General features: G+C 29.1%; 1 protein-coding gene across 1 annotated transcript in view; it reads left to right on the top strand.

The window, feature by feature from the left end:
• The first annotated feature begins 695 nt into the window (after positions 1–695).
• Positions 696–18,575, top strand: part of LOC141536920 (uncharacterized) — a 97,398-nt gene continuing 79,518 nt past the window's right edge. The window contains 1 exon segment of the mRNA XM_074257720.1: positions 696–1,120. The gene's annotated coding sequence lies outside the window, so the exon portion shown is untranslated.

Here is an 18,575-nt window from a genome sequence, read left to right as displayed (position 1 = left end):
TTCTTAAGAAGTTATATGCAATATGTGTATATTTATGTCAAATCTCCGACGTCTTATTCACGTGTGTCATCAAAGACCACGCAATATTCAGTAGCTCGACTCTGACATCTTCTACGAGTGTTGGCGTCGAAGCGCGTTGCTAGACGTTAATTATCACGTGAATGAGTATAACAAGCTACTGATATTATGATACTCCATCAACCCATCAGAGATGTGTCACGCTTTTTTTTTTTTTCCGCCACTTACATACATACATTATGATTTTTAAGTATATACCATAATTTACTCAATGGGGGATAGTATTACATTATAATACAAAACAGAGACATTTCATTCATATTTAATCCATTTATATTCATTCATTTAAATATAAGTGTAAGGGTTACAAGTGTGAATTTTTAAATAATATACAATTCAACTTTAAATTCTTTTGAATTTAAAAGGACTAAAAATCAATTTGTTAATTAATAATAATAATAATAATAATAATAATGGGTAATTTTTTTCTTGTTTACATTTCTTCTTCTGTTTATCAATTGATACGCCCTAGATCATTATTTTAATAATAATAATAATAATAATAATAATAATAATAATAAAGATAGAAACATACGATAGCCAAGGAGTAGAAATAATCGCGACTATGGAGTGAAATATATTTTGTAAGGGTAGGGATGGATAAAATGCGTGCGCTTATATGATATATGCAGAGCATGCGCATTTCTAGTGTTGTTTTCTTCAGCATCCTCCGTATTTTGTATCAGCGCGGGTAGGGTGAAGAATTCCGCGCGAAATCAGAGATCATGAGATCATTCAACGTGTAACGGGCAACCAGCTCGTCGATGGCTATTAACTGTTTTATTCGCGATAAAAAAAAATGATGATTGAATTTTATTTATTTCGGTACTGTGTGTGAGTGCTCTAATTGTTTATTTATATATTTATTATTCTTGTGTTTCGTTTGTGGCTGTTGTTTTTTAATTGTGTAATTGTTATCTGTGATCATTTTAAGTTTTTATTTTAGTTTTATGTACGAGTTTATATTATTTATTTAAAACTCTGTTGGCTCACGACGAAACTTTCTCACTCAAAATTTGTATTTTTTTAGTCTTCATTGAAGGTAAGCACAAAATATAATGATTATCTTGCGAATTTTGAAATTTTGGTCGTAAGATTTATTTTTTATTCTCTACTGTATTTAAACTAAAATCTAAATTTATCAATAAATACATAAATAATTTTTAAAAGTTGAAATAATATCAGGGCGTATCAATTGATAAACAAAGAAGAAATGTAAAAAAAATTACCCATTATACATTGTATAATGCTAATTATTAATTAACAAATTGGATTTTTAGTCTCTAAATTAAAAGAATTTAAAGTTGAATGGTATATTATTTAAAAATTCACACTTGTAACCCTTACACTTATATTTAAATGAATGAATATAAATGGATTAAATATGAATGAATGTCTCTGTTTTGTATTATAATGTAATACTATCCCCCCATTGAGTAAATTATTATATACTTAAAAATCATAATGTATGTATGTATGTAAGGGAAAAAAAAAAAAAAAAAAAAAAAAGCGTGACACATCTCTGATGGGTTGATGGAGTATCATAATATCAGTAGCTTCTTGCTATACTCATTCACGTGATAATTAACGTCTAGCAATTACGCTCTTGACGCCAACACTCGTAGAAGATGTCGAGCGAGCTACTGAATATTGCAGTCTTTGATGACACACGTGAATAAGACGTCGAGGATATAAATATACACATATATGTATAACTTCTTAAGAAACAAAGTTGAAGCTTAATTTTTTTTTTTTTTTTTTTTTTTTTTTTTTTAATTATTATTAGTTAACAGACCTGGGGTACATCAACACGTCTTACAATTTCTATTAACTTTTATATTTTTTTTTTCTCTTTCGATCTACTCAACTCTTATTACGTATATATGGTTAAAGTTTTTATTTCAACTTTACTCAACATTGCAACACTTAGATGTCATTTAAACTTAGCTTTGCTTTCGACCACTCACCACTATTTTGTTCTGTGATGTTACACGTTGGTACTTTTATTGTTAACTTGGTTTCATACAAACGAATAAAATGTTTGGTACTTGACCTAACTTGTCCACTGTAACACTATCGAGGCTTTTTTTTTTTTTTTTTTTTTTTTTTAATAAAAAATAAAATAATAATAATTATAAAACAATTTGTTGTGGTAGTTTAAATAGACGTATACTGTGTACATAAATTTCAAAGTTGTTTAAATATTTTAATTAATTATTCAATAGGATCAAGAATAACAAACTACGAGAGTACAATGTATACATTGTTCAACCAGCCCCAATTAAATATTTAACATCAAAGATTCGAGAGTTTGATTAATCACCCGGCAATACAAATAATATTTTATCCGAAAAATAAATTTACTTAAAAATAATCTCAGTAATATTTATGCAATATTATTATTATTATTATTTTCAACAAAACAATATAAAGGAAATTAAATAGATTGTTGTAAAAAATTTCATAAGAAATAGCGAAGGGAAAGAAAAAGAAAAAAATTCGCAAATAGTATTAGTAGAGTAATATAGTAATAAAGTAAACTAGTATAGTCCCCTACTATACTGCTGTAGTGGTAGTTATATAGTTATATCATAGATGTATGAAAATAGAAATAGGTACCAAATACGAATGAATAAGACACTCAGGCCATTCATCAGATTGAATCGAACGCGTGCGCAGCTAAGGGCTGCTTTTGTCATGTAGCCCCGTCATTGTCATCAACACCCCGTTTTATATATACCCTAAACACTCAAACCCGAGCTAGAGTAAGAAATCTACCCTACAACCATTTAAATTCTACAATACATTATACAAATACATATATGTATATTTACGCACATGTACAAATTTTATTCATTCAACATGTACAATACTTTATTTTTCGATTAATAAAGTTTTATACTTGCTTCGATTATATCGTTATTCTTTTATTGATTAACGTTAATTAAATTTTAAATTATTTTCCTTGTTCTTTTTTTTTTTTTTTTATGACTTTGAATGGATCGAAGATAAATGGGAGAAAATATTCGGATAGTACAACAACGGCGCGCGTGTTTGACTTATCGTCATCCAATATTTCAAAGATATAGTAGTTTTATCAATGTTTTTTTTTTTTTGTTTTTTCTTTTTTTTTAATTTGCGTTAAACAACAAATCGACATTTTTGTGTTTACATAATGAGTATGGAGTATATAGTTTTTAAAAATTTACTTTAGCTATATTGGGGAAAATAAAAGTCATGTTTTTTTTTTCGATACAGTATCGCTGGAATTTGGCTTCAAATTGGTTTGATATGCTCTTAAAAGAGAAAGGGTCAACAGTAGTAGTATCCACGGATCAATCCAATGTTTTTATGTTTTAACTGGATATACTGTATACATTTTTATTTAGTTTTTATTTTTCCCCAAGCGTTGGTGGTTATTGCTAGTCTGTTATTTTTTATTTTTCGGTGCAAGGTTTATTAATTAAAAAAAATATACTTTGTAGGTTTTTTTTTTTTTTTTTTTTTTTAATTTATTCGATAATAGCCGAGTAATTAAAAAAAAATTTTTTTTTTTTCAATAATCAATTTTTTGAATGTGATTTTATTAAAAAAGAAAAAATCAAGATTATCTTATTATAGTATTAACAGATTTTCAATTGAATAATTCTATAAATTAATATAATGTTAGCAATAGTATTATTTTAATTTTAAGAAACGTTTAAAGGTGCTGCTTTTAGCAAATAGACTTTTTTTCCCCTCCGGGTGTAAAGCGTCAACTTTAGCCCCGCTGCGCTAAACAAAGTTTCCGCTTTACACCTTCGTCAGGGAAAAAATAGTATATTACACCCCTTGGGAAGGAAAATAAGAAAAGCCTCAGATCACATGTAATTGTTGGCCGAGGCGAAGCCGAGGTCGACAAACATGTGATCTGAGGTTTTCTTTTTTACTTTCCAAGGGCTGTATACTATTTTTTTGTCCGACGAAGGCGGAAAGCGGCAACTTTGTTTAGCGTAGCGGGACGAAAGTTGCCACTTTCCGCCCGGAGGGCAAAAAATAGTATACACTCCTCGGGAAGTAAATAAGAAAGCCTCAGATCACATGTTTGTTGACCTCGGCTTCGCCTCGGCCAACAATTACATGTGATCTGAGACATTTCTTACTTTACTTCCCTCGGTGTGTAATATACTATTAAAATGAGATTTTTCTGGTATAAAAAAAAAGAAAACAAAATAAGTTACTTTCAATTGATGTTTCATTGTTACCTCAGACTTGTTATGCATCTTTACTTTTTCTTCTTCATCGTTTTTTTTTTTTTTTTTTAATCTATATATATATATACCTATATTTTAAAGTTTATTTCTTTCTTGTGTCCCGGACCCTCGAGACATACGAAGATCGTTTTATCCTTTCTCTCTTTTACCTTCTACTTTTCTCTATTCTTCTTGCAAAGAACCTCGCTAAATTACCATCGTTATCTAGATGATACATGTTTCGTGATCCAAACAAACGTTTAACGAATATTGTTGTCTGATGTTCTGACAGCAACTGAAATATCTCTCCTCATTATTTTAGTTTTCAATACAGTTTGTTCTTTTAATACTTTATCGCTTTCCCATAAATTTTATTTGGTAATTATTTTAAAAATATTAAATTTTATAATAACAACTTTGATATATATATTTGTTTAATAATAATATTAATAATAATAATAATAATAATAATAATAATAATAATAATAATAATAATAATAATAATAATAATAGAAAACTTGAAAGTGATAAAATGAGATAGTACTAAGACGTTGACGTATAAACTTTGAAACAATTATATACATACATACAGAGTTTTCGACAAGTTCGTTAGAAACTTTATTTAGGATTTGGTATTTGTGTTCGTATTCGCATTTGGGTGCCTTTGGTGTTACTTTCTGAGGCTTTCAAACTCTACATATATATTGAGCGTGAGGGTTCTGTACTCTGAGCAATAAAGTAAAACTAAATGTAAACATCCTGTCATTTAAAATACCAACCAATACTAAACCAATCAAATATAAAATATTATAATAATTTTATATTATTTATGTTTTCATAATAAAATTATTTCGCAGTAATTATTTATCGACTTTTTATAGATTTTTAAATATATTCAGTTATTTTTACAGTAGTCCGGTCTTTATTATCATTTATAAATTATTTTTTCTTTCGCTTTGGTGCCTGAAGAAGCAGAAAAAAATAAGTATATTCATTCAGTCTCCTGGTAGTAGAACAGAATAAAAGATAGAAGATAAGAGGAGATGGAAGAAAATTTTGCAACAGTTACTTTTATTCACTGATATCTAAGATGAACAAGATGAAGAACAAGCTTGTGACTTTTGTATATAAAATATATAAACTATTATCTATCTTTATACCTATTATACACATTGAATGGAATAGAATAGAGTGTCTTTATCCTGACTATATAATATATAATATACAACTTTCTTTTGTGTTGACTTTTTTTTTTTAATCCACAAGTCTTTATTTTTTATTATTATTTATTTTATATTAGTGTATTCGCCAAATTCCCAATTGCGAATATTAAAACGACATGATAAATAGATAATTATTTATTCTAACTTTATTTATTGGTAAAAAACAAACAACCTGGACTATCAACTGCTTTTATAAATTATTTATAAAATCCTATTAATAAAAATAATAAACAGGAGATGTAAAAATAATGGCATTACTAGGTTATAGGATAAATATAATGAATAAATAAGCAGGAAGAATAAAAATTTAGGAGTTGGAAAAATAAATAAAAATAAATTTAACAAGAGTTTCCTATAGATGAAATGCAAGTGAGTAAGCTTGATGGAGTGTATCAAGAGGATAAGTGCGGTTGGTCTGAATAGAGAGTAAAAAGTTGAGAATTTATTTTATTTTTTAGTGAATTTGTGAAATGTTGAAATATAAAATATAGATTAAAAGAGAAAAATTAAAATATAAACTTCTAGAGTACTTAGACTTTTAAAAGTACCTCCTTCTCATATTGATCAGAATATAAATTCATAAAATATAATTTGATTTTTTTTTTTTTTTTTTTTTTTTTTTTTTCAAGAAGAAGAATTTAATTATTTTGAAATATTTATCTTGAATTTATAAACTGAAGGTAGAGTCTGTAAGTTTGTGAATATATACACTAAACATAAATGTAATATTCTGGATTTTAGTAATAAAATAAAAGTTTAAATTCTCAACAGTTACGAGTCGAAAGTCCATATAGATCTAAAAGATTCCAAGAGCTTAAATGAAATTGAGTTGAGTTTGTTAGTATGATATAAAAGAGTATGACAATTTATGTAAAAGCTTTACTTTGCTTTGCGTGTCTCTGTAGTCACTCGATGTACAAATACTCCATACAATAATATGTGCGGGACCATGGTAATTTTTATTTTTTTTTTTTTAACGTTATATAAACTTAGATATTAATGTCAAATAGACTAAAGCGAAAAGATTTCTAATAGCTGATAATATATCATTTAAATTTATAGTAGAATTAAACAAAAATTTTAAAATCAATGTTGAAAATACAATTTATATTTTCTCTTCAATAAAATAATTTTCAATTTTCCATTTATATGATAATTTCTTAGTCTTTGAATTCAAAACAAAGTAAAATATTGACACATTTATTAACATTAATTGCTCGAAAAGTTTATTTTATTTTTTTTTTTTTTTTTCGTCTTGTCTTTTGTCAACTTTAACAAAGAGTTTATTAATTTATATATTCATAGCGTTGATTTATATATTATTCATAGAATATACATCACCTTTATTAAATTAATATTTCGTAATGTCTTTTTACCAAGTAGTAGAGCCCACGATCAAACGAATAATAAAAAACTCGATTACTGAATAATAAATCAACTACTAAAATAATGATAACAATAATGATTATTGATTATAATAATAATAATAATAATAATAATAATAATAATAATAATAATAATAATAATAATAATAATAATAATAATAATAATAATAATAATAATAATAATAATAATAATAATAATAATAATAATAATAATAATAATAATAATAATAATAATAATAATAATAATAATAATAATAATAATAATAATAATAATAATAATAATAATAATAATAATAATAATAATAATAATAATAATAATAATAATAATAATAATAATAATAATAATAATAATAATAATAATAATAATAATAATAATAATAATAATAATAATAATAATAATAATAATAATAATAATAATAATAATAATAATAATAATAATAATAATAATAATAATAATAATAATAATAATAATAATAATAATAATAATAATAATAATAATAATAATAATAATAATAATAATAATAATAATAATAATAATAATAATAATAATAATAATAATAATAATAATAATAATAATAATAATAATAATAATAATAATAATAATAATAATAATAATAATAATAATAATAATAATAATAATAATAATAATAATAATAATAATAATAATAATAATAATAATAATAATAATAATAATAATAATAATAATAATAATAATAATAATAATAATAATAATAATAATGGGTTTAACATACGAGGTTGCCAATTTCACAGCAGACGAGGACGACTTCCTGATGCAATTTGTTCATAGTCATGAAAATGCGCGGAAGGGGTCGTTCTTGTATAAGGCAGCAATCTACGCGGCAAATACCTTAGGTCTCGGAGAAATAAACGCTCTCATTGAACTCCCGAAAAAGGAGTTCAAGAGCGTCGTCAGGATAGCCGAGGAAAAAAAACTCCTCGGTGAACACATGGACAAGTCCATGCACAGCGTGTATTTCAAACACGTCCGTGACCATGGCTTGTCCACCCAGCTGACATTCTCCTTCTTGAAGTCAGCTGGCCTGATGTCCGAGACCGAAGGGTTTATATTTGCCTGCCAAGATGGTGTTATCAACACTCTCGAATACCGTAGCAAGGTGCTCCAGGCGCAGCTTCCGGACACGTCCTGTCGGACGTGTAAACAACATCCGGAGACGCTGATGCACCTTTTGTCGGCATGTCCTGTGCTGGCAAGAGGTGCCTACATACAGCGTCACAATGCTGCCCTGCGAGTACTCTATTATCATCTCAGATATAGCTGCGGTATCGATGAGACACCAGTGTTGCCTTATCTGCCAGGAGATATTCCGCAGGTTGTTGAGAATGACAGTTCCAAAATTTATTGGAACATACCATTCGCAACAACCCGGCGGATTGACCACAACAAACCTGATATTGTGCTCTTTGACAAGGCTACTCGTGACATTTATGTCATTGAGTTTTCGGCCCCAGCCGAATACAATATCTCGGCCAAAGAAGAGCACAAACACCAGATATATCAGGATCTCCTGTTTGAAATTGGCAAACTGTACCCAGGTTACCGTGTCAAGCTCGTCGTTTTGGTTGTCGGCGTCCTTGGAGGGATGAAACAGTCTTTTGTGTCTTCACTTGCGAAGATACCGGCTTGCAGTTCAGCAGCCGTGTCTCTAGCAGTGCGGATGCAAAAGGCTGTCATTTTGGGATCCCTGCGTCTACTTGGGCAAATGAATTTGGCCTGCTGCACTCACTAACCGCCTTGTTGTGTGGAGTGGTGCAGCAGTAATGGATGGCGCTCAGGCTGGGCCCTCGGAGAGTCGGACTCCGGGGAAAACCCTCCTGAGCAATTAATAACAAATAATAATAATAATAATAATAATAATAATAATAATAATAATAATAATAATAATAATAATATTGAATGTGAAAGAAAGAATCAAAGAGAAGATAAAAGTCAATTTTCTTCTATTGAATATATTTTTCCATTTCACGACAAGTTAATTCACTATTATATACAATGTATAGATGAAAAAGGTTTATTTATCGATTTTTTCGATAATGATTTTATTCGGGATGTCAATTTATTAAAATAAGTTCAAATACTAATAGAAAAGAGTCACTGGAATTTTTAAAATAAAATCAAGATATTTATAGTCTTGATGTTATAGCACATGGCACGGAATCACGCCTGTTATATTTCTTTTCGGATGGGAGGTGGTGCATGGGCTTAAAAGTAAATTATTTGGATAACGTTGCATAAACTTTAAGGTCAATTCTTGGTAAAAGTTATGGGTTATATAGCTCCATCACTTTTTTATTGTTTTTTCTTTCTTACATACGTTTCGGAAAATAAAATCAAAAAGTTGATACTTTTTATTAACTTGGGACATTGAATATATTAAAAAAAAAAAAAAAAAAAAAAAAAAAAATTAAATAAAATAAATAAACACCCTATACCTATGGTTATTTTCGTTATTAAAAATATATCAAATAAATCTGGATGATATTCGTACTTGGGTATCAGATTTATTAACAATTGACTCATTTCAACGAGTACTTCTTTATACAGTCTCGATGGATTAATTTGGATTTTATTGTCCAATGTCAGATCGAGTTCTTGAGACACTATAGATAAATTTTACCAAGCTTGTTGAAAACCTCAATAATTGATTATGTTTTAATTTTTGTTTTAAAGGCAATTTAAACGCTACCGAAATTTTAGATATAAAATCGATAATGTTTCTTTGAGTGAATATTTTAATAAATTTAACACGTGGTAAAATTAAATTTTTTATACACTAGTCACAAAAATTAAGGGATATAAAAAAAATTCCAAATTTTTTGGTGATTTTCAGCGAGCTGTAACTCCGAGGAAAATGATCGCACAGAAAAAAAAAAAAAGCAAATTGTAGCTCCAAGTGTCTAGTTTTTAGATATGACCATGAAAATTTTTTGTCATCGTCAGGTCTGGAGAAATCCTAAGAAAACTACTGAATAAAAATTTTTCGAAATTTTTTTCGTCTTAAAAAAGGTCTACGGGCTTCAAAAAATTTTTTCGATTGTTTCGTTTAAAAGCTCTTTTAGTAAATTTAATACCCTTTAATTTGACGTAATCAAAAGCCTGTACGATAATTTGCCGCGGAGTTATCGTCAATCAAAGCAAAAAGTTTTTTTGACTTTGGAAATCAATAACTCTGGAAATAATGACCGTATAGGAAATCGAAGGAGGGTTTTGAAAACTACACAATATTCTCTATAAGAAAACGTAAACCGCTTTTGAAGAAAAAATTTTTTTTGAATTGAAAACTCGGACTGAAAAAAAGACAAAAATTCGCATAATTAAGGATATTTGGATAACTTGGTATAACTTTGGATAAAATGGATGAACGAAGGATATCGTTGGTAATTTTTTTACTTCAAAGCGTCCCCTAAAATCCCTAAGAAATTCAAAGCGCTGCGATTTTTTGTTCATAGTGCCCAGAAGCTTCAAATTCTGTGTTTTCGCAAAAATCACCATTATGAGCAATTTTGTGATTTTTATTCATTTTTCCATTGAAAAAAAATTTTTTTTTCAAAATTCTTTATTTTTTCGATCAAAGAGATTGATTTTTCAAGAAATTTGAAAAAAAAAAAAATTTCAATTTTTTTCGAAAATTTTTTTCGAAATTTTCTCAATTTTTTTCGACTGTTGTTTTACCGCCGGCATTAGCGTTACTCAAAGCGTACCACGTGGAGGTTGCTCGGTCGGATTTACGCTTCTCACACACACGTGCGCGCGCGCGCGCGTGTGTGTGTATGTGTGTGTGTGTGTGTCTTTGTCTGCGTGTTTGTCTGTTTGCAGCTGCCAAATGACCTCTGTACGCACGGCAGTAACTGCTCAGTACCGTGTATTGCCACCTCTGTTCCGAATCACAGCTCGTAAACGCTCTTGCATGTTGATGCATCGTCGAATATCACGTTGCGAAATTCCTTGCCAACAACGTAACAACGCTTGAGTCAACTGATGAAGATTGTGCAGTTGCGGATAGTCTCGCCGCAATCGACGCCCAAGCATGTCCCAAACATGCTCAATTGGGTTCAAATCAGGACTCATCGCTGGATGATTAAGCGTTGTTACGTTGTTGGCGCGGAGAAAAGTTCGCGTACGAACTGCAGTGTGAGGACGAGCATTATCCTGCATCAAAATGAACCGTCTTGCCCCCATGCGTGTGCGCATAGGCAGGACGTGTGGCTCCAGAATTTCATCGACGTACCTATCGGCAGTCAACGTCCCACGAACGATGACCAACGGGGTTCTGGTATTGAAGGACACGCCTGCCCACACCATGACTGATCCACCATTGAAAGCTGTAACTGGTCTCGTAAAACCATCCCGATCTCGTTCTCCACGACGGCGCCAAACGAGAGATCGTCTATCGCTGCCATGAAGACAAAATCGAGATTCGTCAGTCCATAATACACTGGTCCACTGTCTACGACCCCAATGGTGATGATCATGAGCATAGGCCCATCGGGCTCGGCGATGTCGTGGAGTGAGCATAGGCACGCGATTTGCGCGTCTAGCGCGTAGTCCTTGCTCTCGAAAGCGATTTCGAACCGTCGATGCCGATATGTGTTGTTGGGGAGGACGTTGTCGACGATTGCGAAATTGATGAGCGATCGTGTGGGCATGCGCAGTAGGGTTTCGACGAGCATCTCGAATGATAGCTCGATCATCACGCTCGGTAGTGATTCGTAGTCTACCTTGACCCGGACGACGATCGTAACTTTGAGTCGCGTTAAATCGGGCATAGGCCCGACTGATAACGGACTGGCTCACTCCCATAGAAGCTGCTACTTCCACCTGACTGTAGCCCTCTTGAAGGAGGGTAACAATGCGAGCCAGATCTGTGGCAGCTAAATGTCGACGAGGCATATCAAAAGGTGCTTATCAAAGAAAAGCTTACATAAAATTCACGTAAGGAATTTAGGCTAAAAAGAAAACGTAAAATTCAAGTTTTGTGTGAGGAAAAGCCGAACTCCGCGGGGGGTATATCAATTTGTTTTTATTGAATTTTTAAAATGAGATTTAAAACTAAGGCAGTTGTAGCGGACAGAAAAAATTGAGTTAATTTTTTTTGACAATAGTGAAGCATTCTGAAGACGATAAAAAAAAAAAAATTAAAAAAAAATTTTTGATAAAAAAATTTCGAAAAAATTTTCGAAAAAATTGAAAATTTTTTTTTTTTTTTTTCAAATTTCTTGAAAAATCAATCTCTTTGATCGAAAAATAAAGAATTTTGAAAAAAATTTTTTTCAATGGAAAAATGAATAAAAATCACAAAATTGCTCATAATGGTGATTTTTGCGAAAACACAGAATTTGAAGCTTCTGGGCACTATGAACAAAAAATCGCAGCGCTTTGAATTTCTTAGGGATTTTAGGGGACACTTTGAAGTTAAAAATTACCAACGATATCCTTCGTTCATCCATTTTATCCAAAGTTATACCAAGTTATCCAAATATCCTTAATTATGCGAATTTTTGTCTTTTTTCAGTCCGAGTTTTCAATTCAAAAAAATTTTTTTCTTCAAAAGCGGTTTACGTTCTCTTATAGAGAATATTGTGTAGTTTTCAAAACCCTCCTTCGATTTCCTATACGGTCATTATTTCCAGAGTTATTGATTTCCAAAGTCAAAAAAACTTTTTTGCTTTGATTGACGATAACTCCGCGGCAAATTATCGTACAGGCTTTTGATTACGTCAAATTAAAGGGTATTAAATTTACTAAAAGAGCTTTCAAACGAAACAATCGAAAAAATTTTTTTGAAGCCCGTAGACCTTTTTTAAGACGAAAAAAAATTTCGAAAAATTTTTTTTCAGTAGTTTTCTTAAGATTTCTCCAGACCTGACGATGACAAGAAATTTTCATGGTCATATCTAAAAACTAGACACTTGGAGCTACAATTTGCTTTTTTTTTTTTTTTTTTCTGTGCGATCATTTTCCTCGGAGTTACAGCTCCCTGAAAATCACCAAAAAATTTGGAATTTTTTTTATATCCCTTAATTTTTGTGACTAGTGTATTAACTTTTGTAAATGTAATATTAAATGTAATAAAATAAAATAGCAAAGTGAATATTTCAGGTCAAGTAAATAAAACTTTTATAGAATCTTATCATTAATAAAACATTGATTATTTTCTTTTTTTTTTTTTTTTCATATCCAATTAATACTGTAACAATAAGAGTTTTTGATATTGTAATTATTTACTTAGTAAAGTGATACTCATTTATAATTTTCACTTGAATAATAAAATTTTATTATTGTTAAATATCTGTTTGGGTTATAACAAATATTTAAAGAAAAGAAAAGAAAAGAAAGAATATTATAGAAGTACACATCAAAGTTTAAATGTATATATAACTACCTATACATATAAGCTTTAATGGTCAGTTAAATATTGACTTTTGGTTACCTGGCGAGACTGCGGTGGTGGTTACCGGGTCATTGGTGTTTATCGTTGGTCATACCTTTACTTCTATTCTATATATATTATATATGTGAATCCAAGTTCCCAGTGGGACACACAAGTGATGGATTGTTTTGTGAAGTGACTGACCGTTTTGTTGTAAGCAATGAGAGGCTGCGGAGTCTAGCTGTTGGTCTTTGATTTTAGATTCTGAAAAGTTAACCATCCGGTTTAGTTGAGTGAATAGTTGAATAGGCAAATGAAAATGAAAGCTATATGCATGTTTTAAATGTACCGCGGATAAACGCGTCTATTACTTAGAGAGCAGTATAGAATCAACACACACGTGCCTGCGCTTATATGCGACTTTTACTTGTTATATATGTGTTTCGCGACTACCGCAACGTGACTTTAGCTCTCATGAAATGCAAAAACTAAACCCTGTGTGCGGTCTCGCGTATATTTAACGATTCGAATGGGCTTGCATAGTGATAAACTACATACATATATAAGAGCTATTATTTTAACAAATAATTATTATATACATCACATGTATATGGAAATAGGGAAAAAAAAAAAAAAAAAAAAAAAAAAAAAAAAAAAAGTTGTGATTTAAATAAATCTCCTTTGGTGGAACCTCCAAGGTTTAAGAATATATAAAGTTTCGGCGTTCTTATTCACGTGGGTACACTTTAAAACTGTAATATCAAGCGATGCGAGGAAATCGGTCTTTATTGTTTTCGTTAGTCTGGTTCTCCTTCCGTTCGTTTTTTATCTTGATGTTGGTTTTGGTTCTTATTCTGATATAGTATATATAATAGGCTACGATACCAATCCAATCCCTTATACCCTTTACTCCTTTTATAACCTTTACCTCATCTTTATATATTATTATCATATTTTCTTATTATATTCTCTTTTATTTCTTTACTCTCCTTTACATCAGTACACAACATGATGAAAATTTTTCATTTTATTGTAATTGTTTCAGTTATATTAAATTGTACGTCAAATAATTTAGCAATGAACAAAAAGTATCGTTAAAATACATCGAAGTATGTTATTGTTATTAGTATTATTTTATTTGTGTTGCGGAAAATATTTAAAATAATAATAATAATAATAATAATATAATATATAATGGGGTGATGTGTATAGATTGAACAGGATTGGTGGTTTCTCGAGAGTCGATTCGCGTGTATGCTTCTGGATAATATATCTCTGGGGATGAAAATTGAGTGTATTGAGTCTATATATGTTTATATACATATGTTTATGTACATATGTGAATATATAAGGGTGTAGACAAGATTCAACTATTACTCTAGAGAAGTAGTTAGTTACTCGGTATATATATATATGTGCAGATATAGATACCGCTGCTGCTGCTGCTGCTGCTGCTGCTACTGGGGTTTATTGCGATGGGAATGAAAAAAACTTGAACTGCCATATGCCATTTATTTGAATCGGCATCTTCTCTTTTCTAGTTTTATATTATTTCTATACCCACATATTCTCTTCATTTTTTTCTCTCTCTCGCTTTTTTTTCCTTTTTTTCATTTTTATTATTCGCAATCTACCTTTAAATTTATTAGGTGTTCATTGTTCATTTCTTTTTCATTGTTTTTTATCCGTTGTCTAATTGACAATTGATGACTTTACAATGGGAGGAAAAGCTGAAACTAATTGCGATCATTGTTGAAAATCCATATTTTTTAATTAAGTATTTTTTCCTTACTGAGTTTTTTTTTTTTTTTTTTTTTTTAATTATTTATTCATTTATTCTATCAGTTGACTCTAGTGAACTTTAAAAAAAGTTTAGAGTTTATATTTAATCGGAAATAATTAAATATAGATTTATAAATTTATAAATATTGAATGTAAACGTCCGGTAAGAAAAGTCAGAGGTAATAAAAAATAGTTATTTAAATTCCAGTACTAAAAATAAATGCATCATCATATTATAAATCTACATGATCTGATTTTATGTCCCCTTTAAACTCTACGGGAACTCGAATTCTCGGATATTGAATTTTCGTTGTGTTTTTTTAAACAGAACTAGAATTCAAATTTGCGCGCGCAAGCGCGCGCCTTACTATAGCATTTGCATATATTTTCATGCTCATGATATATTCGACCAATCACGTTACGAATAGTTTGATGCCACATACATTTCATCTCAATTTTATATTAATAGAATTTAAATTTGCGCGCGCAAGCGCGCGCCTCATATTTGTTGTCATGATATATTTATGTGTCGTTTATGTATATTATATTCACTTTCAACCAATCATAATGAGAATAGTTATTTTCAACCAATCATATCACGAATAAATTGGTTTCACATACATTTCATCTCTATTTTAATATTAAGAAAGATCTATACCAATATCATTCATAAGTAATATATACAGTATATACATATAGTATGGATGCATCACAATTATTATTCACGATTCATAAATCCAAACGATCCGATACCGACGACACCCTTAGGGTGGATAATCGCAATATCAATTAGTCGTGACTAACGATCATTTTAATAGTGGATACATTTTTTTTTTACCTTTCCTTTCTTTCCTTCAATCTTTTTTTTTTTCTTTATTTTTCTTCATCAAATATATATTCAACAGTCTATAAGGTTTGTATACAATAAATATATAAATTTATAAAATAATAATAATAATAAATAAATAGACTCGTTTAAATCAATTGCTTATCCAACATTTTTTCATATACACAAAGGTTTTTTTTTTTTTTTTTTTAAAGTATTTTTAATTTAAATTAACAATTTCGGAAAATAATAAACACAGTTTAAAAATTATATTTCAATTGCTTATTAAAAAAATAAACAATGAATAGACATCAAACAAATAATGGTTTTCCCATAGCATTCTCTTTTGTAATCATGAGGAATATATATCGCTGAAAAAATGTAGTATGAAACCAGACGCATGATGAATACTGGTAGACTTTTAGCGACTAATACATATATTTATATAAGGAGCAAACCGCAAACCACGACAACGTATATCAAGTGATTTGCTTATTCTTATATGATATATTAAAGACAAGAATAAAAAGATTTGAATTTTTATGCTATCACAAAATAGTTTAAAAATTTAACATGGTTTTTTTTTTTATTTTGATAAAAAAATAACTTTTCTTTTTATTCCCGAGAGTAACTCTTGAGAATTTCCAATGTTACACTAGAGAATTTATCCGATAAAATATTTTTGTTTATGCTCTGGTATTTTATCCATCCTTTGCATAATATAACGTAAACATGTCTAAATTTTTTTTTTTCCTTCACGATAAATGGCTATTTATTGTTAGCTATATTATTTATCCGTAAAAATTAGTTTTTACAATAGAGATATTATCCAAGAGAATGTGCCGGAATAATTACACCCGTATTAAAACGGGAGAATAAACACTCTGGTGTTGTACACATCGACATACAGATGATTACATACATCGTTCTCTTCTTTTCCCTTATTCGTTCGATCCATTTTTCACCCATTACACATGGCCTTTGGAAGGGTTTTGAAACCCCTTTGCACAACCAGAATAAACTCTCTATATTTCGGTACAGTTTTTTTTTTTTTTTTTTTTAACTTTCCACTAAGAAAATTTAAGATCTTGAAAAATCGGGAAGTTATTGGTTTTACCGATTTTATTATTTATATTTATTTTTCTTCAGTGATGATGAATAACTTTTCTCACGTGAATCACACATAAAAATTTTTAATTATTATTTTCCGAGAGAACTCTTTATCATTTCTACATGACTGTATTAATTATTCCTAAATTTAATATGTACAATGTATAATTATTTGATAATCAGCATCGAATCCTTTTGTACGGGATATAAAAGTATACGTATATGAATATATGCGTAATCAAAACTGTATATCGCACATCACTACCTATTATAAATATATAAAATTATTTATTTTAATTATATTGATTAAACAAATATGGAAAATCAGAAAAACAAAAACATATGTATATTGTATCTATAAATAATCTTGTATCAATGTCACGTATGAATTCTGTACATACTGATTTATAATTTGCCGATGACATTAAATCGCATAAAAAAATTTATCAGTTTGTTTAGTTTCTGCTTCTATCATCAATTGTCTCTTTTAACATGACTATTCTATTCTTTTTTTTTTAATACCACGATATTTCGTCTAGATTAATTTCCGGTAGAGAAATTTATTACTTATAGTGATCACCATCTTATTGAGGTTTAACGTAAAGGATAAGGAAGGAAGGAAGGGAGACGGATAAACATATAATATATATAATATGAATATTTCCGACACAGTACAGATATGCTTTTGACTAGTCTATTCAAGCTCTAAGAACCTTGATATATCGTTTAATTGAAATAGTATGCATGAGATCTGATGAAAACTCGATTTTTGCAAAACGGGGGTAAAAACAATAAAATTTAATGATTTTTTTAGCGGGAAGTTAAAAGGGAAAAAATAGTAATTCCGATCTGTAAGGAATTGTGGCGTAGCTAGAATACAGATAATTTTGATAAAAAAAAAAAAAAAAAAAAAAAAGAATAACTAAGAATAACTAAGTAAACAAGAAGCATTAAAGGAAGATAGTGGTGCAGTAGAGCAAAACGAAACGCTTTTACCCATGGAGTTAGCTCTTTGCTATCCAATTCAGATCTGGTATAGTTGGATATTCTACAAATTAGTTAGTATCCTTAAAATCTGTATGTCCATATCTATAAACCGAAACACAGAACAAGATAGAAATTCGGATAGGATATTACCTCTTAGTACAAGCCAAGCAGAAAATATTAATAAAATAATAATAATAATAATAATAATAATAATAATAATAATAATAATAATAATAATAATAATAATAATATTAGTTGTATAAAATATTCATTCAATGCCCCATTCAGTGAGGTATATAATTTATTATTAATAGTAATAACATAAACACAGACCAGACATAGACTGCTATAACTCCATAATATTGAGTTTAATTAAATCAAAATAATACACCAACAAGGGAACAATGTTTTCCTTTAATGAAAATTACGGTGTTATATCATAAACTCTGCCATATATAATTATTATATTACTTAATAGATTACTATTATTTAAAATAAATAAAATTTTCTATGTTGAGAAGTTGTAATAGCTGAAGCAGTTA

Source organism: Cotesia typhae, unplaced genomic scaffold (genome assembly GCF_013202065.1).
Source record: "Cotesia typhae breed Kobodo isofemale line unplaced genomic scaffold, CoteBio_Ctyphae scaffold_45, whole genome shotgun sequence".
NCBI lineage: Eukaryota > Metazoa > Arthropoda > Insecta > Hymenoptera > Braconidae > Cotesia > Cotesia typhae.
The sequence above is the reverse complement of the archived record's forward strand: the minus strand, read 5'-3'. Positions and strand labels throughout refer to the sequence as shown.